We start from the raw sequence: 24,197 nt of genomic DNA, 5'->3' as shown, positions 1-24,197 counted from the left end.
ACACCACTAGAGCACACTGATTTATTGATCATATGCTACATTTTATAGGGATATTTTATATGCACATCCCACAGACAGAATAACGCGTACGTCTTTTGATATATTAGTCATGGTGCACTGGCTGGAACAAGAAATATCCCAAATGGGCCCACTGACGGGCATCGATTCAAGACCGACCGCGCATCAAGCGAGCTCTTTACCACTGGGCTACGTCCCGCCCCTCAGTTAGTAACAAGTCATCTGTCAGATTAAAGTCCTGCCACTGTATCCACTTGTATCCGTGTTTCGTATATAAATAATGGTCAACATTTGTGCCATCGGCCTAAAGCTGGTAGGTAGGGGGTTTTCCTTCCCGTACCGGCTTCCATCTAGCGCCATTTTAACGACTCAACGGGTATGTATAAGACCACCACGCCGACTTCTCTCTCTCACCAACCACTAACAACTAACAACTAACCCACTGTCCTGGACAGACAGCCCAGACAGCTGAGGTGTGCGCTCAGCACAGCGTGCTTCAGTCTTAATTGGAGAAAAGCACGAAAATTACCATAAATGAATGAATTAATTAACATTATCTTTGTCCTATATCAATAAGAAACAAAACAATACATTATATGAAGAAAGTATTTTTATTCATAAAAATGTCCAATAATTAATACCAGCACCTTGTGATATACATGTAGATATTAGTCAAGCGCCGATGTACTATCGACTGTGAAATATACTTGTCAAGAATATTCATCGTAGAACATATTTACACAGTGGAATAACATCGGTTGTGAAAGTCGAAGTTCTGAATCGGCGACGGAATTACATTCAACCTGAATATAAATATAGAAATGCAATTAAATAACAGTTTCATTTTCATATAGATAATACGAATATTTCAGTAATGATGAATGTAAGTCTAAAAGTCAAATCTGTTTATTATATTTGAGTTTCAACAAATATTTTGTGTATGTGTGTGCATGGATATTGAATAGAAAGACGTATGGACTCGCAACAAATATATTTTGTGTATGTGTGTGCATGGATATTGAATAGAAAGACGTATGGACTCGCAACAAAAATATTTTAAAGAACGAATGAATTAATGAATGGAGGAATGAATGAATAGATCGATGAATGAACGAATGAATGGTCTTAATGTGTATTTAATACTTACGTCTTGCCTATCCAAGTGTTATAACTTTTTCTCTGCTGGGCAGCCACTCTAGCCAGCAACCAGCACTGGTTTGAGAACGGGAACCAGTTTGATTTTGTGAGTATGTGACGACTTATGACTACAGCAACAATGTCCGTTCGCCATTGACACGATAGCTGCAACTAAAATTTAAAATATTTATATAAAACTTACCAACCAATATTTATTCTAAGTCTCTGCCACATCTTTTTTCATACTGCCATTTTAAAATGATTCTAAAAAAACTGATATAAAATGTCCCTCAATACACTACGACTACGATAAAACAAATATAATAGGTGTTGAGTTTGAACCCCAATACCAAGTCTAAAACAGAGTTAGTGTACAATTGAGTGGGGAGGTATAAAGCCAATATACTGATTTTCACTAACCATTAACCACTGTCCTTGAAAGTCAAACAATTGAAGTGTGTGCTTGATTCGAAATTCAATGGATATATAAACGTGAATTTGAAAATAAAATGAATAAATGAAATATTTTTCAGCATTATTCTCTGAATTTTGCTTTAATTCTTTTACATAATTTTTTTTTTTTTTTTTTTTTTTTGGTTAAAAAGAAAGAAAAAAGAACATTTAATAACAGTAATCCAAAACTTACATAGAAATACACAAGCGACGATAAATTTCCATTCCATTTTTCTTGTGGTATAATGCTGCTGAACTTGAAGATTACCTGTTACACCTTCGACTGTTTTGAAAAATGTTTACCGGTGTAAATGGTTTTATAGTAGTTGAAACAGGAAGCATTTCCTGTGTTTATTCATTACACCCGAGTATCGATATAGGCACTAATTAACTATATACAATGCATTTTAAAGTAAATTGTTATTTGATGTAAATTTTTCATTTGAAGTTACTTTAGTCACATAACGACGGGGATGAGCTATTAACAGGAAAGCATGCAAATTGTTCTTAGTTCTGCTGGGATGACCAGACGACGTTTTCGCGAAACCAAATTTTATTCTTTGATCTTGTGTGATGCTTCTGTTTAGATTTGTTTTACACCCTGTGGAGTTTTTAAAAAGAAACCATCGTCTGCGGTTTTTGAAAACGGCTAATTACATCAAAGACGTGGTTTGCCTTTTCTCGCTGCAGGTATTAGCCCAATGATTGAACATTAAGCGTAATGTACAAACAGCATGCAAGCCAAACAATTCAATGTTTCTCTCCTACAACCCAGCATGGGACTGGATAATCCATACAACATTCATGGAATAGACTTTTCTGAGGTTACAATTTACTAACCTCTTAAACCACAGTGTGCATCATATAGTCATACGAAGATTTGTTTTAAACTTCTTCCACACGGGGCAGGGGTAGCAAAAAGTTGATACAATTCTATCACTATTGCAGGCACGGCGGAGGCCCCCATTAATTTTGAATAAACAAAAATATGAATAGTAGTAAATCTTAAGGTAGAGATGAATTTTACTTGTAGAATGCAGGAAATTGCATTTCAGAACATCTAGTTTTCAAAATTTACGGGGGAGTTAACCCCCGAATCCTTAGAACCTTACTTTGCACCCTCAATCTCAGTCAGCTCCCCCACCCCCCCCACCCCACCCCACCCCCTCCACGAATGTCTACTTGCTACCGCCGTGTCTGTATTGCCCGATTTTCATTATGAAAATGTTTTAAATACACATGTATATGTATATATTTTCGGCAGTTTAAGTTAAAACAGATCTACGCGCACGTACAACGAACCAAAATCTTGTGGGATTAGGCTTAGTTATTTTTCACAGACATTAATTATAACAACTGGAATCTGGGCAACCAATGCGAAATATTAACAGCGGGAACAGACAAGCTTTTAAGGATGCAGTTGTGTTTGCTTTTTAACTAACAGAATTCCGACACCGGAAGATAGTACCTTTAATATATGAAATTTGTTTAAAGCATCCATGTCGGCCTTCGTGTGTGGCGGGGGGAGTTCATTAAAGACGGAACAGACGATTTGTTTCTCATAATTACAATAATGTGTTTATTTTTGCACCAATGCACTCAGGTTTCATTTAATGTTCCAAACACCCAGAGCCCCACGTTGATATCAATACGCTTTGAACACAGCGCCGCAGTAAAAAGAACAATGTTCAGAAATGGCCAAAACTCATCACATAATGGTGGAATTTTCCTGGGCCATAATTTCCGACGTCAACTAGGCGCACCTGCCGAAATGACAATGGTTTTATGACAAGAGTGCTCTGTTTGCACAGCGTTTGATGTCGTCACGGGGATGTCCGGGGCGTGTGGGTTTAGTGTTGGTTTTCTGGCCCTGTTATTATATCGGTGTTTTACTGCCGGACTTTGTTCTGGATAAACCACACGCGTACATGGAAGTACCCTCACCCGATCCGTTATGACATGTATGATGTTTACTGGGATAGGATGTGTTATTGATATAGTACCACAACTATTCCGGTATGGGTTAGTGTTAGTATAAACTGAGTACTATACCGGTATGTGACAACTAATAATAGTAATAATAATAATACTTCTTAAAAGATTTTTCAATTGCAATTTTCAACAAAAACAAATATTTTTCAAAAATTTATTTTATAGTTTACGTATAATTCTTCTTGCATTACTAAGAAAATTTACACCACACCCACTCACCCACCTCAAAAAGGGTATGTTAAAAAAAAAATCCATCCAAAACGAAACTAACAAAAAGATCATGAATTCCTGAATGGAAAGCTGAACATATTTTAAAGACATATTTTAAAACTTTAAAGACGAATTACATTTGTACTTACACTTGGATATGCAATGCTGATGACAGGCCCAGGTGGGCTAACCCAGTACAAAACATAAAATTGTGAGAAAAGAACATCAAAAATGGGAGGGAGGGAGAGAGAGAGAGAGAGAGAGAGAGAGAGAGAGAGAGAGAGAGAGAGAGAGAGAGAGAGAGAGAGAGAGAGAGAGAGAGAGAGAGAAAGGGAGAGAGAACGAGGGAGGGAGGGAGAGAGGGAGGGAGATAGAGAGAGCGCGAGGGAGGGAGGAAGGAAGAGAGAGAGAGAGAGAGAGAGAGAGAGAGAGAGAGAGAGACAGACAGACAGACAGACAGACAGACAGAGTAGTTTGTGCACTTACATTAATTATTTGTACTAGTATATTGATGCTTCTTCCTATCCCACACCAAAATTCTGTCCAACATGTCTGATATTGCAAATATTACAAAAGTGAATGAAAAAAAAGTGAACCATATAAAAATAGGGGGTTCTTTCGTCATTCTTCTTCTTTTTTTTTCTTGTTTCTTTTTTATACTTTAAAATTAAAATAAATGAAATACTTGATTATCGACTATTTATTTTGTCCTTGTTTTCAGGATTATGCTTAAAATATATATATTTTTTTTTTTTTTTTTTTTTTTCCCATTCGATTTGAAGAACTGGTTTTGTTAATTATGCCAGTAATTAACAACCAATACATCTATATTTAACCGTACTTGAGTGTGTGTACCAAATAACTCTTGTGACAAATCTACGAAATATTTCACCCCGCCATATGACAGATATCTACGTATCTTATTTTCACATTAAACTGCGTGAATCGTGCTGTGTGTGTTTACCATGATGTCGCCGTGATGTAACCCGATATCAGCTGTGTGGAGAGGGGTCGTGTCTAACGAGTGTTTAATGACCCGGGTGCCGTAAATCTTCTTGTAATTAGTCGGACAGTCCCTAACCGCAGATTTACCTGTATTTATCTATTCGGTTGACTTTGCCCGACATCACACCCAGGCATTTCCTGTCTCTGGTATGCAGACAATACCACCTGTCGTATTCGCATTACATATATACAGTTGCACCTTTATATACAGACCACCCAAAGGGACACACTAAATATGGCCAGTAAAACAAGGTCGCCTTTATACGGAGTTAAATGCCTATTACTTTAGTATGGAAGGAACATAACAAAAGATACAGGAATGTTTGTTTAACAACATCTCAGTACATTGTTTTTAAAACTACGGATATTAATTAATGTTGTCTATCTAATATACTGATTGTAAAATTCGCTTTTGCCATATAGGCTACCCCTTCACATTATTCAATAGACAGACAACACATATCACGGCGTGTGATATACTAGTCGTGGGGCACTGGCTGGAACACAGCAGGAAAGTAACCAACATTTGTCTTGGGAATACATTAGTCAAACGTGTTTATAAAAGAGACCCAACAGATTACTAATGGTGCCCTTTATGAGTAGATGCCTATTACATGGCGATAAACTAATACATGTATAATACGGAATTAAAGGGACATTCCTGAGTTTGCTGCACGTTTTTAAGATGTTATCGACTAACAGAGAATTTTTAACGATTGTAATTACATATCAAATATATTTTTCTGCATAAAATATTAGCTGTATATTAAACGTGTTTCGGGTCGTTCTAATATTTGTAATAGGTTAAATTTCATTTTATTTCCTAAAAAAAATTTGAACAGAGAATCCAGTTTAGGCTTCTTACAAATATTAAGACGACCAGAAACATATTGAATATACAAACACTGATATTCTAAACAACAAAATACATTTAATATGTGAGTTTACTCGTAGGAATATTTTATTAGTCGGAAACATCTTATAATGCAGCAAACTCGGGAATGTCCCTTTAACATGTACATGTATTAAATTGAAGTAACCCGTGGTAAATCTGACCGAATTTACCTGATGTTAAAATATCTTGATTTTTGTCTATTGTTAACTTGTTCATATTGTTTAATTAAACAGAATACTTACGGTATATAAATTTATCTTAAGTTTTTCTCATAATGTTTCTATAATTTAATATATTACTATAGATTAAAAAGACACAAAAAACTTCCAAATAGTAATTTTTAAAAATAAAACAATATTTTATTAGTTATCTGACAGCGTAATTTAGAGTTCTGCGTGGTTTAGAGTACTGACTGGTTTAGAGTACTGACTAGGGGGAAAATCCATTGAAATTATTCATCATGTGTAGGAAGCGGTTGTTTCCCTTTAAACGTGAAGACTTCGACTATTTTTCTTGTTCGTGATTCTTTTTCTTCTTCTCTTCTTCTTCCTCCTCGTTTTCTTCCCCTCTCTCCTCTTTTTCTTCTTATAACCGTGTTAGGTGATTTGAAGCGTCCACTTTTCTAGTCGACTGCGGCGAATTATCTGAATTTCAGTTTTTATTCCCGTCATCACCACCAGTTAAAAATGTGTTTAAAGGAAAAGTCCTGAGTTTTTCACCACTATAAGATGTTTCCGACTATTAAAGGGACTTTGGCTACTAAAATGACATATGAAGGTAGGCGCAAAATGCGATATATCCATTTTTCATTTTCAGTAAAAGTGATTTTTTTAATTGGCGTATATCGCGTTTTGATTAAAAAAACGGGATTTACCCAATACAATTTCATAAGGATCAATCACGTTTTGCAGCAAAACAGCGGGCCTACGATTAGCCCTTACGGACATACAATAATGGCTTTAACTAAAAACTAGAACGAAAATGGTTTATATCGCGTTTTGCGCCTGAACTCTTCATATTTTCATGTTTAGAATACTAATGTCTGTATATTCTATGTGCTTGCGGCCGTGTGCAGAAGTCGTTTTTCATTTTACTTTGTATTATACATTTTTTATATAACATTTATCAACAAAGGACATTATTAATAATTGATCCAACAATACCGGCCTCGGTGGTGTCGTGGTTAGGCCATCGGTCTACAGGCTGGTAGGTACTGGGTTCGGATCCCAGTCGAGGCATGTGATTTTTAATCCAGATACCGACTCCAAACTCTGAGTGAGTGCCCCGCAAGGCTCAATGGGTAGGTGTAAACCACTTGTACCGACCAGTGATCCATAACTGATTCAACAAAGGCCATGGTTTGTACTATCCTGCCTGTAGGAAGCGCAAATAAAAGATCCCTTGCTGCTAATCGGAAAGAGTAGCCCATGTAGTGGCAACAGCGGGTTTCCTCTCACAATCTGTGTGGTCCTTGACCATATGTCTGACGCCATATAACCGTAAATAAATTTTCATGTAAATTATAAGAGATTATTCCACATTTAAGAAATGGGATGCATTATATCAGTCATAATTATTCTCAAATTTCACATTCTCATCCCTTTGATTATAAGAGTTTACTTGACGAAGAAGTTGAACTGATCGACCCGAAACCTGTAAGGGCATGGGCTGCACTTGTACGCCGTGATAATGACTGGAAACATGTACCTCGGCTCTCGTACACACCCTGGCAATCGCAAACATGATCGCATTTCTTGCATTGGTACATTTGTATTGGTGATCACGTCCAACGAATTCCTGGCCTGAAATGGATTGATGACTTGGTTGGATCATACTAGTAGTTTTTAGGGGCGGGACGTAGCCCAGTGGTAAAGCGCTCGCTTGATGCGCGGTCGGTTTGGGGGTTGATCCCCGTTGGTGGGTCCATTGGACTATTTCTCGTTCCAGCCAGTACACTGCGACTGGTATATCAAAGGCGTGGGATACTTGCATCAGTCATATATTACATATGATTGATCCAAAGCGGGAAATTAGGGCGCCAAAATTTCAGTACAAATAATGTAACTTTCTTTTTTAAAAATTAAAAAATAATGTGGGGCAGATACATACATCTTTACTAAATAAGCAGATGGCTGACAGAGGGTACCGCTAAATACGACCTTAATGACATAAGCGTACGAGACAGGGGTGGAACAAAACTTCAAATTCGGCCAAAAATCATATGGATATTCGGGCACAATGTGCTAACCTGAGACCTTTTTTACCATGTATACTAAAACGCAAAAGAAACGCAGGTTCTCATTAAATTGGATATAAAATATTAAAAAAACAAAACGAAATGAAGATTTCAACATTTAATTTGGAGCTACACCAATTCGGCACACATTGGTGTTGGAAATTTTTGATTGAATTCCTTTTTGGCTATTGTTTCATGTCATAAAGTAGGGTGGGGGTCCATGTTAAAAATGTGAAAGAGACGACCTGTAGCATTGTCAAAGTCAGTATCGCGTGTGACCACCCTGGGCATTCAAACAGGCAGTGCAACGTCTCCTCATTGAGTTGACAAGCCGTTGAAAGAATGCCTGAGGGAGTGAGTTCCATTCATGGACCAATGCTGCCTCCAGCGCCTGCATATTCTGAGGTTGTCCGCGAGCCTGAAGGCGACGTCCGATTTCATCCCAGACGTGTTCGATAGGCGCCATGTCCGGTGATAAGGCTGGCCACGGCAACGTTGGGATGTTGTGCTGAGCCAGCAACGCCTGTGTTGCCCTGGCAGTGTGCGGCCTGGCATTGTCTTGCTGCAGCAAGCGCACACGTGGGTGAGCGGCAAAGAAGGGAACGACGTGATTGTTGATGACGTCATTTTGGTACACGGCGGCATTAACGCGTTGTCTGAACACATGAAGTTGTGTTCTGTGGTTGAATGAGAACCCACCCCACACCATCACACTACCCCCGCCCCATCGGTCGGCCTGCAGAACGCAGCAGTCGGAGTAACGTTCATGTCGACGTCGCCATACTCGGATTCGGCCATCAGCGTTGGAAACATTGTAACGGCTCTCATCAGTAAACAGAACTTGTTGCCACTGGCCACGTCGCCATCTTTGATGTTGTTGCGCCCACTGTTGACGTTGTTGGCGGTGCCGAGGGGTCAATATTGGTCCCACATAAGGACGGCGGTTACGGAGTCCTGCTGCCCTCAGACGGCGTCGGACGGTATCGGCGGACACTGGACCACGTGGACCACGCACCTGGTGAGCGGTGTTAGCTGCTGGCAGCATCCGATTCCTAAGGTGGGTCACCCGGATGTACCGGTCTAGGGCTGCGGTTGTCACCCTCGGGCGGCCGGTGCGTGGTCGATCGTTCACAGATCCAGTGATTTGGTGACGTTGAGAAAGGCGTGCGATTGTCGAAACATGACATCCCAATTGTCTGGCTACAGCAGTACGGGTCTGTCCGGCTTGCAACATCCCGATGGCCATCCCTCGCTGGAGTTGCGTCAGTCGCGGCATTTTTAAAATGTGATTCTGTTGTCTGTCACTACTCAAATTGAATTTATGCGATTAAATCCAGGTGTGTAGGCTTTATAAGCATTTCAATGAGTGTGTTTGCACTGGATTCATGATACGGATGATCCAGCACGTGCAAACAACGTGTTTTGAGAATTCGTGACGTCACACAGGTAATGAAATTGACACGCAGGTGGGACTGCGGTGTGGGTGTGTGCCATGTCATTTAACACAGTTGAGGTTCAATTCCACCAAAGATACTGCTTTACAAAGTGCAATTCTTTCGCATTTTCAGGACCTGCGTTTCTTTTGCGTTTTAGTATATTTCCATCAACCTACCGTCAAAATTAGTTGTAACCTATGTAAAAATGTGTAGTGGTCGTTTACAACCTATAAAGCTGTTTGGTAGTAATGCTAATATGAATAAAAAATTTAATTTAAATCTATATTCGGGCATTTTCGTTTAATTCAGGCAAAGGCCAACCTGCCCCCCCTCCCATAAATGGGTGCCCGTACGACTATGTTCAACGACTCCGTATAGTGCTACCAGCGTCAGATGACAATGCAATGCTACAAGTCCATTTTCAACTCGGGTTTCGCAGATTCACTTAAAAAAATATTTACTTTTTTTCAGCGAGAGGGAAACTGTTAAGTGATTGACTATTACAAGAAATACATTCCAAACGAAGACCGAAATTGAATTAACTGGTGGTAAAGACTTTCGAGACGAACTTGTTTGATCATGCCTGGACACACGTGTCAATTGAAAGATAGCGTGGATGAAAGTTTGGTCAACGAAGTTAAACGCGAAAGTAAATTTGCTAAGGAGATAACCAAATCGACTTCAGCTCGGATCTGCAAGTATAGACCCTTTGACGCCTTGTTGGCCTGTTAAACAAATTTCGTTAATTTCTTCTAATCGGATTTTTGATCATTTTATATAAAGAACTTCATATACTACTTCTTTTTCGCCCCATTTTTTTTTTTTTTTTTTTTTTTTTTTTTTTTTTTTTTAATTAAACAAGAAAGGAAATAATTGTTTACGATACATCAGCTAACCTTGTTCTATGTGCGTGTATGTGTGAAGAACAGAGGGGGCGATTAACGAGATTAACCTTACTGAGCAGCGAAGAGCAGAGGTGAGCCGGAATAGAGATTGCAAGAAAATTAATGTTTGTTATATCTCAGTAAAAATTGGATGGTACATTCAAGATCTGTCCGAAGATCTTTTACCAGCTGTATGTGATTCATTCTCACCTGACCCATGTGTGTGTGCCAGAACTGTTCTGTCTGTTACCGGACAAGAAGGGATCAACGTATCTACGACTGGTGAACTTGCTTAAGGCGAAAGCTACTGGGATGAACTTGATCGTGGATTTTGAAATCGCAGTGCACAATGTGATTCGTGATTTGATGCCATCTACACATCTGAAGGGATGCCTATTCCACTTCGGCCAAGCCTTGTTTCGGAATCTTCAAGGATTGGGCCTCTCCCCTGCTTACAGGTCCAGTGAGGAAGTACGCAAGTGGTTCCGTATGTTTGTTGGACTAGCGTTTCTTCCAGTGCCTCGTGTTGTGGATGGTTACAACAGCAGGTTGGCCAAGAGAGCAGTGAAATCACACCTGAACATATACGAGCTGATTCTCCTGTTCAAGTCAGAGAATGCCAACAAGGAAGCCCATCTGCTGCAGCTGGAAGGTGGACAGAAACCAAGGAAGTCCCACCGCACCGAAGAAGACAAGCACAAGCTCTTCCAGCTGGGATTGGAGTACGTCACGTGTACCCGGGACACGGCTTCCTACTTGTCAGCTTGCGGTGGAGTGCTTTCTGGGACAGTTCGTGTGTAAAGTGTGACTGAATGTGCTTTCAAATTGTGGACAAAATACTGTTTAACATAAGTACATAATAAATATATTGTCGTAATTAATTGCCTTTGTTATTGCTTTGATCACCGATCAATAGTCAACCGTCAATGGTACGATTAATCGTCAATGGTACCGGGAACACCAGCTAAGGTGATGGGCCATCAATTAAGGTGATGGGCCATCAATTAAGGTGATGGGCCATCAATTAAGGTGACGGAACACCAATTAGTAAGGGTGAGCAATAAACTGCCAGAAATGGAACAACTGGCGTGTCCAATTAAGAGGTGTTATAATCTCACTGCCATATTCGGGAATGCCAGAATCGGGAATAAACCGATAGTTCATCTACACTGTTATTGATAAAAAAAGAAGAAGAGAATATTGGTTTTAAAAGAACTGTCCTGGATAGGGCGAGAGAACGCCTTGGCTAGTCTAACATTTGGTTATTTCAATCTTTGGTCAATAGACGGAGAAAACCCGTTGTCCCACATAGGTTATTCCTATCGAAAAGTAGCCAGGGATGTTTTATATTAAAAACATGTTTCAAAAGTAACTTGTGCAATAAGGTTCAAGTTTTTTTTCATTAAAAAAATCAAAATTTATAGATGTTTTGTTTTAAAATTATCTTTAGGTCCTATAAACAACATTAAATACTTACCTTTATCATATTCACACAAAGTTAATGAAATTTTAGAGAAATTATTTTTTAGTGCAATTTGGATTTCTTCTTAGAAAAACACTGGACAAATTAAAGATGGCTGCCAGGCCGTATGACATCAGCTTTGAAACAAAACCCGAGAACATAATGACTTACTGATTATTAAAAAATAATTCTGTGTGAAAATATAAATATAACAGGACATTTTGTTTTTACCTCTAAGGTAAAAAAATTCTTGGACATATTTAATTTACCATCGATTTTTTTTTTAATACATTGTATTAATTTAATATGACACTAATGGAAAAATTAATTAAAGTCAAGACCCCTGGACATTTGTCCGAAGTGCGACCCCGTAAACAGGTACAGGCTGTCGTCGCATACCGACAACACGAGAACACCACACCTTAGCAGATTACACGATAAACACGGTTATTTGTACACCACGATAACAGGTCAAACTAAGTGCAACTGATGGCCGATCGTACAGGTGATAATATAAGATAAGTTTACAATTAAAGGTTACAATCACACACTGCTGCCGACAACAATGCTAGTGGTTCTTTCAGCGGAAACATCGCCAGCTGTCCTCCCGCAAACTCAAACCAATAACCAACGATACCGTGTACTACTACAAGTGTACACGGAGCAGATTGTTTATCATAGTAGGAATTAAATAGATGTTAAATTGTTTTAAACCTAAATCTAATCAGGTGTCATGTCTGGACACAGCCGAGGCAAGTGTGAATTCAAATTTTCCACATCCTCGGTTAGAGTTTGACGACTCTGTGCATTTATTTGTAATGTTTTACACCTTGTTAAAATGTCGACTCACAAATTTAATCAATAATTGCAACATTTGCCGTCTGATCATTTAAAGTTGAAGTTTGGCAACTAAAGTTAAAACAAACAAAAAATGTCTTTATCAACTGAATTATTTAGGAGATAACCATATGGAGTTTTTAAAGTTGCGGGTGTTATTGTCATTTTGATCCCGCAAATGTCAATTTTTGCAGGATACTGTCAAAGAACTTTGTTAAAAGTTTTTTTAAATGTTCTTTTACTTTTCAATCCTTTTAATTGATGGTTTGCCAGGTGAGCCTTTCAACGGCACAGATCTATTCCCATTAATATGACCCCAAGGCGAGGTCAGTTTCATTTGAATCTTAGTTAAAATCTTTTAAAAATGCTTTTAACTCAGAATTCTTCTGAAGAATGGCTTTCATATGTCGTACGATCATTCAACAGATGATATTCTTGTAGCTGCACATCTATCATGCCCATGGATTTGATTTAATACAACTTGCATAAGAATTATACGAAAGGAAAGAGAGGGATAGTAAAAGAAAGAAATAATGAAAGCCTTTTATTTGTATTAATACAAGTTGGTTCTTGTTTGATATATTAAACAACGTAAACACAGTCTCGTCTTGTTAACCCAAAGCAACAACTATTTAATGAAATGTTTGTATATCGACCACCGTTTATCAAATTTGGTCCAGTCACAATTGCGAAATGCAAGTAACGTTTCAGAATTGTAATTAAATATTATTATTATTTTTAAACGATTGTACTACAAACCTTGTATACTTCATCCTGTGTGTATACTGCTTTGCGAGTAATATAATAACATTTAATGTATCATCTGCCCTATGATTATCATGTACTAAAATATTATATATATAACTGTAAAATGAAGATGCCTTACGTGAAGAGTACGTTATCTTTTTTAGCATAGCAATTCTGATTTAATATATTTTGACTTCCAAGTTAGGTCGCATTACTGAAGCACGGAGAGCGAGACATTTATTAAAACTGTAGCTGTGATCATTAAAAAAAAAAAAAACCAAAAAATGCCATTTGCTTTTAATTTCAAGTGGTACAAAATTGAATAACGTTATACCAGTTAACTTGATAAATTCAATTACGTAGTTGTAGAAACATTTAAAAGAATGATTGAGAGAAGGAAAAAGGCAAGAGGAAAATGGAAATGATATTTATGTAAGGGGTGAACTGAGAAAAGACAACACATAAGAATATACTGAATCAAAATTATTTCTATTCCTCTTCAGTTTCGTCCCAGAGCTCACGAGAGATTACCAAATGTACTCGCTCCCTACATTGATTGAGTAACAACGAGTTTGAATCTATTTGGCTTGTCAGTGTGGCGGCATCTTGTCCAAGACTGCAAGGCCATTGAGTAGTCATCGAACCAGCTGTACCCAGACGGAACAAAACGAACGTCAAAATGACATTCGTCAATAGTCGGTCGTGAATATGCACCAAATTGTATTATATTAAACAGTCCACTAATGCACGCGGAGTTCGCCACAGTTTAATTTGTTGCGCTGCACTTTAGTAATTTATACACTTCTCAAATTGAGATCCGGACGAAGCTTTTCTTTGAGGATCGTCTGGTTTTCAAGCCGTCTGCTGGTAGCTGTGCTTTATAATAAGTCTACAAGTTAATACCGGCGCAGTGGTTAGAATAACTGGTACAAGGCTAATAGGTTCTGAGTTCGTATCTTTGGACAAGCTACGGAGTATCATGGTGATTGCACCACTTTACTATACTCTGTTCACAAACCATATACATATATACAAACCCATACTCCACTGTTTAACATCCAATACCGGTGATTATTAACTAATCAATGTGTTTTAGTGGTGTCGTTAAATAAACCCCTGCGCGTGCTGTAACCTCACCGTGGTGCAGGGGTGTAACATTCTCTTTGAGAATGGCCAATACAGCACACATTGAGTAAAAGTCCGTATCTATCTGTGATATTTGTGTTTTTGCACGGTTCTTTACACAGTGTTTTTGTTTAACTGTTGAATTTTTATTATTGATGTTGATCATGACTTTAGATTTGCATTTACCATAGTTTGACACACAATAGCCGATGTATTTTTCGTGCTGGGGTGTCGTTAAACATGTCGTTAAACATCGCGTCGCATCCAATATGAATATGAGTCCAGATGGCCATTTCTCGCTCCAGCCAGTGCACCACGACTGGTACACCAAAGGCCGTGGTATATGCTATGGGATGGTGTATATAAAAGATCCCTTGCTGCTAATCGAAAAGAGTAGCCCATGAAGTGGCGACAGCGGGCTCCCTCCTTCAATATCTGTGTGGTCCTTAACCATATGTCCGACGCCATATAATCGTAGATAAAATGTGTTGAGTGCGTCGTTAAAAATAAACCATTTCCTTCTTCTTCCAATATGAATAAGATAAATTCGAAACATCCAGTCTTCAACCGTCCTTCCCACAAACAAACAAACAAACAACCCATACAAAAAATCGTCACATTAGGAGTTAGCTCAAGTTGGTGGGTCATATCATATTTAAGGGTCTCCTTTTTGTCCAATTCGTATCACTCTGTTTATTGCAAATGATTTTAAACCTAAAACAAGGACTCCAACTTGTGTAATTTACAAACTATTCTTAGACCCAGTGCTGTGTATATACAGCTTTTTTGGTATCTAGAATCTTCAGACATTTTAAAATGATTTGTAATCGACGGGACAAAACGGAGACCCTTATGGTCCTGTTACCTTAGACAGTGCCGGATTTATAAGGGAGCAAAGGGGCAATTGCCCCGGGGCCCCCTGCCAGCGCCCCCCCCCCCAGACTAAGGACTTATTACATATGGCAGAAATGAAAATGCTACAAAACTTTACGGTGTCCAGAAATGAATAGGTTATAGAGGTATTCATATTCTAAGCAAGAAAATGTAAGTAAATTGTAAGTTTAATAATTAAAATATATTATTTGCCGAAAGCTTTTTTTAAAATGATTACAAACTCAGGATAGTCTGCTTCCCCCAGCGGTCTAGGATCAATCCTCGTCGATGGGACAATTGGGCTATTTCTCGTTCCAGCCAGGGCATCACGACTGGTATATCAAAGGCCGTGGTATGTGCTATCCCGTCTGTGCATATAAAAGATCACTTGCTACTGATGGAAAAATGTAGCGGGTTTCATCTTTTAAGACTATATGTCAAAATTACCAATTGTTTAACATCCAATAAATCAATGTGCTTTAGTGGTGTCGTTAAATAAAACAAACTTTATGTGTACATTAATGTCATATGTTTTAAAGACATGCCAAAGACAGGCATCAACCACACCAAATTGTCCTTTCCCTAACCCTTTGCCGATCTTTAATAACTATTCACAACTAATCGTTGATGTCCTCTTTCGCGTATCCATAATATAATACACCATCGTCTCGGTGCGAACGTAAACTTACAATTTAATTAACATTCCGTAATTCACCACGCTGATTAACTATTCATTGGGACGGCACAAGTCAAGAAGGAAAACAAAAAAGTGCAAGCGATGTGGAGGAAGAAGATTCGAGGGGCATATAAAAAAAATTCCATTATACACCAATTATGCGGTAATTGAGATTACGGCCCAAGCGGTGCTCTCCGGAGAGGCCGGTCTAATCGAGTAGCGTCTATTCTCAGTCTATCTCTCCCATTACCACATCTTACTTTACAGCTAATTTCAATTCACCGTAACCTGGAGACACCAATTACCTCCTTATTGGATCTTCTGTGCAGGAGGAAAGGGGCAAAAAATGCTACTGGTTTCCACGAAGATGCGTGGCTCCATCATAATTGACTTTTTGGGTTTTCTGCACTTCTCAGCATTATTCCGCAGCAGGATATATCCGAACTAGGTTCACGAAACAGAGTTAGATTTGGGTGGGGGTTTTGGGGTTTTTTTTAATGATTTAATAAATGTGTTACTTCGCACTTGATACTAGCCCGAGTACTCTGACTGTAAGAGAGCTAGACGGACATTTGGACATAAATACCTCTCATTACAGTCAGAGACCAAGCTATGTATATTTTTGGCAATTCCCGACAACCAAAAAGTTGGCAAAGATTTCCACTCTAATACCACAACAATCCTATGTTTGATGTCAAATACCTTTACATCGATCATTTTCGAGTTAACTGATTAAAAAAAAATCCACATATTAATCACTAACCAAATGCAAAGGGTTTGAATCCTGTCTTGGACTAAAGGGCTTGCTTACGCAAGAAGTTGCGCCCACTACAGGCGTGCCCTACAACAGCTTGCTCTGAATGTGCACGTTAAACCCTATGACCTGACCTGACGTAAGGTTTTGGCAAAGCAGACTACCCCAGCTACCCAATTTTATTACAAGAAGCCCTATTCAAACACATAAAACATAAAATAAAAGCGTATTAAGTAAAGTCACGTTTAACCCATTTATGTGGGCTTTGGATCCCAGATTACGGATGAAAGTTAATGTTTGTTTTGTTTAATGACACCACTAGGGCACATTGATTTATTAATAATTGGTTATTGGATGTCATATATTAGGTAAGTCTGACATAATCTTAGAGAGAAAACCCATTACATTTTCCATTAGTAGCTAGGGATCTTTTATATGCACTTTCCCCAGACAAGACAGCACATACCACAGCCTTTGATATACCAGTCGTTTTACACGGATGTTTATAACTAATAATTTCGCCGCTATGTTAGTTATGGCCCTGCATGCCATTACAGACTTTGTGCAATACCATGTAATTCTATAGTTCTTCCATGTTCCATGTCATGCGATTCCCTATGTCCCAAAACATTTTATGTTCTGTATCATGTGACATGTTGTTTAATAGCCTAGCAGGCAGATCAGGCGCGTGTTCAGGGGAGTGGGGTTCGGGGATCGACTTCAACAGCATGAAGCAGGGCCGTAGCTAGCGGGTGGGGGGGGGGGGGGAGAAAAATCCGGAAAAGATTATAGAAACTTAAAGAAAATTCTCCCCTTAACCGTTTAAGGCGTTAACTTCGCTCACCATGCCCTGCTAAAATTCCTGCACAATCAACTGCAGATTGTTTTTGTTTTTATTGTATTAAGTAGAAGTTTTCTAGTTTTTTTTAAATCTCAGTTATACAGGCTCATGGATAAATTTTAGATGGCCTAAGCGGTCATTCATGGTGCAAAATGTTGGCGTACAAAGCCAGCTTTGGTGTTTGGATGATTTTTTGTTTTGTTACTCTGTTCATTCCCAACGAGACACACTAACGAACTAGTACCAGACTAAGTACCATGTCACTTGCAGCAGTTCATTAAAATTCAAAACTTTCCAAGACTCGCTTTATGGCCACATAAGGAATTAATGGATTCCACCATCTTGCCTGGTCGTGAATGTTTCCAATTAAAGGTCTTTTGTATCGTCAGCACTTAAAGCTGACGAAGTCAAATGAAGATGCGCACGCATCTCGACTAGAAATCTCTTTCAGCACCCTCATTTGCGACTTTCATTTCGGGTTTATGCTTTAAAACACATTCCATATTCATCCGGATAACATGTGATTTTCGTTAAAATTGGCTTCATTTCCACGGCAAGTCATCCCCGGGGTCTGTAGAGGGTTATTAGCGTGTGTCTCTGATGGGATATGACCGAGGTGGTACGGTTCGTTACACGGTGAAATCCCGGATGCCGCGACACTCGGCTCGTCCGACTGTCAATTACGGAAAATACCGGGGATCGTTTTTGGATGCTTTTGACATTAGCGCTCTTCCTGGTAACGTTTCTGTCTTGTCACATTGGGTTTTTATTGTTAAAATCCATTTAGTTTTTTCATTAGTTTTACTAGAATCGATTGCCCTTTGTCGACCCAGTAGGTTATTTCCCGTTCCAACGGGTGCTTCACAATTGATATCGCTTTTTTTTTCTTTTTTTTGACAAACGACCAGAGCCAAGCTTTCGAAATACATGACCGGGACAGCCTTCTTCTTTGGTTACCCAATGTACGTGCCTGTTTTTTTTAACAGTGCAAAGTTAAAGTTTCGTTTGCTCAACGACACCTCTAGAGCGCATTGCTTCATAATCATCGTTTATTGGATGTCAAACATTTGGCAATTCTGACACGTAGTCTTCAGAAGAAACCCGCTACATTTTTCTACTAGTTGCAAGGGATCTTTTACATACATTTCTTACACACCCGTTGGGGAGAACATCATTCGTTATTTTTGATAACACATACTTGTTTACACATGTACGCGTGTCAGCAATTTCAAGACATACGACTGGCTGCTCCTAGGTGATGACCACGTCACCAATGACATACGTCCAGTGAAAATACCCCAGAACGATCGAAAGGCAAAGGCTGTAAATAACTTTTAGTCAAAAAAGTATTTTAAGGATATGCTAGAAATAGAATAATACATTCGCGTCCGTTAGATACCATTTATCTTACAACTGTTTGTTTAAAAACGTATCAGACTCGCTTTCGCTTTCGCTCGTTAGATACATTTTAAAACAACTCGTTGTAAGATAAATGGTATCTAACGGCCACTCGTGTATTATTTTTTATGTATTAACTATATTTTCCACAGACAGGAGAGTATTATTTTTTTGAAATGCTAAATATCTACCGGCCCTTAATTAAGTTTGTTGAGTTTGTGTTTAAGTTTAGACCGCATTTCCCTGTTACAAGTATAAATCAAAGAACGCTCATTCTATCGAAACGACAGGCACTCGGGTGTCAAATTGGTTGTCAAATCTTCCACCAAAATGATGAAAACCAATAATTGAGGTCAAAGTAAGACATAGGATCAGACATCATTTTCAGTCAAAAGTACGTCAATGATGGTATAACATCTGCATAAGCGTATACACATCTCAGGTTAGCACATTTTGCCCGAATACCTCTATCGTTTGTTTTTATTTCCTCTACCAACCCACCCACCCAGCCAACCACCATACCGTCTCGTACGCTTATGTCTGAGCGCAAAGAGATCCTTGCGAAATGCGGCATCGGATATGTCCAAAGAAGACTGTTAGCAGTACAAATCAAAAGACGAGAAGCGGTCAGAACGATGGTCTTGTGTATTATATTACTGATAGGTCAAGGCCAGATGACACAAATTAATGATTGGTTAACAATGGTGATACAACGTGTACAAGACAAACATTAATGTACTTCTTTATTATTTTTTATGTTATTTTATTCTTATCAGTTAAATATATTTCTTTTTCCGCTGCATTGATACCATCATATAATCATAGTGTCACTGTCGATTAACGGTTGCTAAGGACATGACTGTGTCCAAGCAGTTGGCTAGCGAGCGTGTTTGTGTTATTTACACATTTATTGCGTTTTATGCTAAATCGCACAGTGTGCAATATTGGTGCAAAAAAATCATGTATGCATATTGGCATGAATCATGTATTCACAGACGTCTTGTACGTCTTGGCGGCTCCCCAGCGTCAGGCTGAAGTCTCGTCAAGAACCTGGCACCGGCCAAATTATAAATAACAAAGCTATGGTTGTTAAAGTGACAGACCCTAGTTTTTAAACACTACGGCGTATTTTTCCGGGGGGGGGGGGGGGGGGGGGGGTTGTTTATTATTATTTTTTTATTTTTTTTTGTTAACTGAAATCAGACAGTACTTAGATTTTATTAGTTAGATTATCCAGTTCCGTACATTCGAAGTATTTCTGGTCATACCTGGTGTTTCTAACACCACGAAATGCATTTTATTTCATATTTTAAAAACGCACGTACGTCTAAGAAGTAACAGTTATGAAGACGAGCTATGGTCAGTTTTTAAAGAGAATTTCCCTGTTTTAACGTCACAAATTCCTGTTTTACTCTGTTTAATTGTAGTTATGAAAATGTGTTACATGTTTGTAAATAACCAAACTTATTAGGGACCATGTTTACGGGTTGAAAACTAGAGTCTGCGACTTTAACCTTTTGGGAGGACTTTCCTTTGGTACTGTCACTAACCCTAACCCTAACTCTATTTATTATAAGTATTTATAATGTTCTTTATACGTGACAGTGCCAAAGTAAAGTCCTACCAACCTTTTAACGTGTGCTTGCGGGGGATACTTAGGAACCCTTGTGATTGGAAGTGAGCTATTTAAAGAAAATACTTTAGCGTACCATAAACGGGGACATAGTTGAACTCCATGCCGTTATGCATGTATGCAATAGCATACCATCACCGATACAAAAGCCCGTGTACGTCGATGACGAGGGTCTAATACAGCTCAAAGTGTTTGAATCGTAGAAGACATTCATGTGGACATTATGTGATCATTTAAACTAAAAAAATGTAAAAAAAACCCCTTGGATTTGGAGTAATTATCAGTTAGAGACAACGTATCAGTGTGGTTTCTTTCTTTTCTTCTTGTTCCTCTCTCTCTCTCTCTCTCTCTCTCTCTCTCTCTCTCTCTCTCTCTCTCTCTCTCTCTCTCTCTCTCTCTCTCTCTCTCTCTCTCTCTCTCTCTCTCTCTCTGTGTGTGTGTGTGTGTGTGTGTGTGTGTGTGTGTGTAAAAACCCTGTATATACCACGGCTTTTGTAACACCAGTTGTGCAACACTGGCTGGAATGACAAATAGCCCAATGGGTCCACCGACACTGTGATGCTTTAAAGCCATTGGCCTTAATTTCGGTAGGTACTGAGTTCGTACCCCAATATTGGCAAGTTTTAATGGCTGAATTGACCATTACCCTCTGTCCTGGACCAACATACCAGATTGCTGAGGTGCTTGCTCAGGATAACTTGACTGAACGTTAAAGGGACATACCCTAGTTTTTAAACACTAAGCATATTTTGTTTTACTATTAGAGCCGTTTTTGATAACTAAAATCATACTTTACTTAGATTTTATTGTTTAGATTATCCATTTCCGTACAGCCGAAGTGTTTTTGGTCATCCTGGTGTTCTTAATATCACAAAATGCATTTCTCATATTTTTAAAAACGCACGTGCGTCTGAGAAGTAACAGTTATGGAGTGGAGTTTTAGTCTATTTTTAGAAGGTATTTCACCATTTCAAAGAAAGAAAGAAAGAAATGTTTTATTTAACGACGCACTCCACACAGTTTATTTACGGTTATATGGCGTCAGACATATGGTTAAAGACCACACAGATTTTGAGAGGAAACCTGCTGTCGCCACTACATGGGCTACTCTTTCCGATTAGCAGCAAGGGATCTTTTATTTGCGCTTTCCACAGGCAGGATAGCACAAACCATGGCCTCTGTTGAACCAGTTATGGATCACTGGTCGGTGCAAGTGGTTTACACCTACCCATTGAGCCTTGCGGAGCACTCACTCAGGGTTTGGAGTCGGTATCTGGATTAAAAATCCCATGTCTTGACTGGGATCCGAACCCAGTACCTACCAGCCTGTAGACCGATGGCCTAACCACGACGCCACCGAGGCCGGTTCCACCATTTCAAAGTCAGAGATTCATGTTTCACTCAATTGTAACTTTATCCAAATGTGTTACAGGTTTGTAGATTAACTAAACTTAGTGTGCATTTTCATGGGCTGAAACTCGGGGCTGTCCCTTTAATACATAATATACGCATAAAAAGCTAGATTTGTTGTGGCAGATACAAATATATATGCTCGACTGATGCGATCCTCTCATATTATTTTCTCGATCACACTTTAGGTCATAGGTACCGCTGGGGCGGATCTAGAGAGGGGGGGGGGGGTCCAATGTGTCCGGCCCCCCCCCCCATCAAATTTGAGAAGTGCCCCTTTTATTTAGGATTTTTAGGTTTTTTACACATTTATTTAGTTTTTTTAAATTATTATTTTCAAATGATTAGAGGGCTCCCGCTGCCTGCACAAAAATATTAGATTTGCGTAAGCGCAGTATAACTCACGTGATATTTGAACGATCATAACCGTTTTGATTTGTTCAAATACCACGGTAATTTAATATTATAAAATATTGGCATTTTCTGTCAATGTATAGAACACTGTAGAATACGTCTGCCAGCGTCCCTGTTGTAGCACTATTATATTATGGTCCATGTGAACCGTGTGTAATTTTTTAATAGTGCCTTTTCATAATGTTATGGTGCCCTTTTTGTCTTGGACCCCCCCCCCCCCCCCCCTCAGAAAAGCTGGATCCGCCCCAGGTACCCATAGATGATAGAAAAACGTTTAAGGGGTGTTTTTTGGTAACAATATGTACGTGACCGTATTTATATACGTCAACAGATTAAATTTACACGTGTCGTTGTGTGAAGAGTAGGCTAATGAATGAATGAATGAATGAATGAATGAATGAATGAATGAATGTTTAATGACACCCTAGCACGAAAAATACATCGGCTATTGGGTGTCAAAATGTGTGAAGGGTAAGGGACACGAATGTCCCTCTTGTCCTTTTCTGTAGAAAACCATTATTGGGACAAAGTCCGAACGCCGCTAGTAAGCATGGCCATATTGTAGAGGTCCCCCCCCCCCCCCTCCCCCAATTCTTATACTTATAGTCCTTTCTCTATTTCAGGTTTGGCAAAGACACCGTCAGTATCAATCTATATCAGATACCACTGCCTGTAAGTGTTTTTGGACGTCTAATGTTCAGCTTGCCGCCACACCGCGATAATATACTCTTCAAAAAAGTAGGGGAACTCTAATAAGAATTTACAACTGCCAAAATTGTAGGGGATATTAGCTGTGGGGAATGATTATATGATAATAGTGAATTAATTGTGCAAACTTTACAACCGGTAGTTCAGTATTACAGTAGGTTTTATGACCACCAAAGATCTTGAAGGACGATTGGGGTCAGAAGTGAAATTTGAAAGTTGATGTTTTTTATCAGTAAATCGCAAATTCAAACAATAAAAATGACTAAAAACAAAACAATAACAATGATCAACAGAATGAAAAAGATTGATAGAAATAATGTTCCACGGTGATTAATCGACAGTGTTTAAATTGTCAAAATCGAGAATGACACCCCATGCACGTGTACGGGGCAACTGCGTGATGCACGTGCAAACTATGGAATGTGTTTCGGTGTGTTGATAAACAGACCTGAACGTACTTTACTAGGATGCCTGTGGTTGAAACGTATGTTCGGTCTAATAGTTGATATTAACATTAATATTTCAGGTTCCCCTACTCTCTTTTTTTGAAGAGTATATATTAGAAGTGTCTCCCATCAGTACAAGAGAGGTCCGGCTATCTAATTAGGGCTAAGAACCTCGCAGCATGCTCCCACAAAGTCGCCAATAACAGCAGCGGAACACTTTGGAATTGGTCAGTCTAATGGAAATTAGCGCTAATGCCTTGATATTTGAAATCGAATTCTTCGTTCGATGACCCGCCTCAGTCCTGGCTGCAGACGTCGTGTTTGTTGATAATTGTCACATATATCTTACAGTTAATCCAATTATCTTACCGGGCTGTGTTCCCATCCGAAATCTGCTAGCCATTTATAATCCATCTAAGGTCGTGATGATAAATTATATTGTTAAAGTCTGTTTTGTTTAACAACACCACTAAAACACGTTGGATGGTTGGTTGATTAATTAATTAATCATCGGCTGTTGCATGTCAAACATATATATATATATATATATATATATATATATATATATATATGGTAATTCTGGCATGTAGTTATATGGGTACAATTA

Source organism: Gigantopelta aegis, chromosome 9, assembly GCF_016097555.1.
Source record: "Gigantopelta aegis isolate Gae_Host chromosome 9, Gae_host_genome, whole genome shotgun sequence".
In the NCBI taxonomy this organism is placed as follows: domain Eukaryota; kingdom Metazoa; phylum Mollusca; class Gastropoda; order Neomphalida; family Peltospiridae; genus Gigantopelta; species Gigantopelta aegis.
This window is presented reverse-complemented; position numbering follows the sequence as displayed.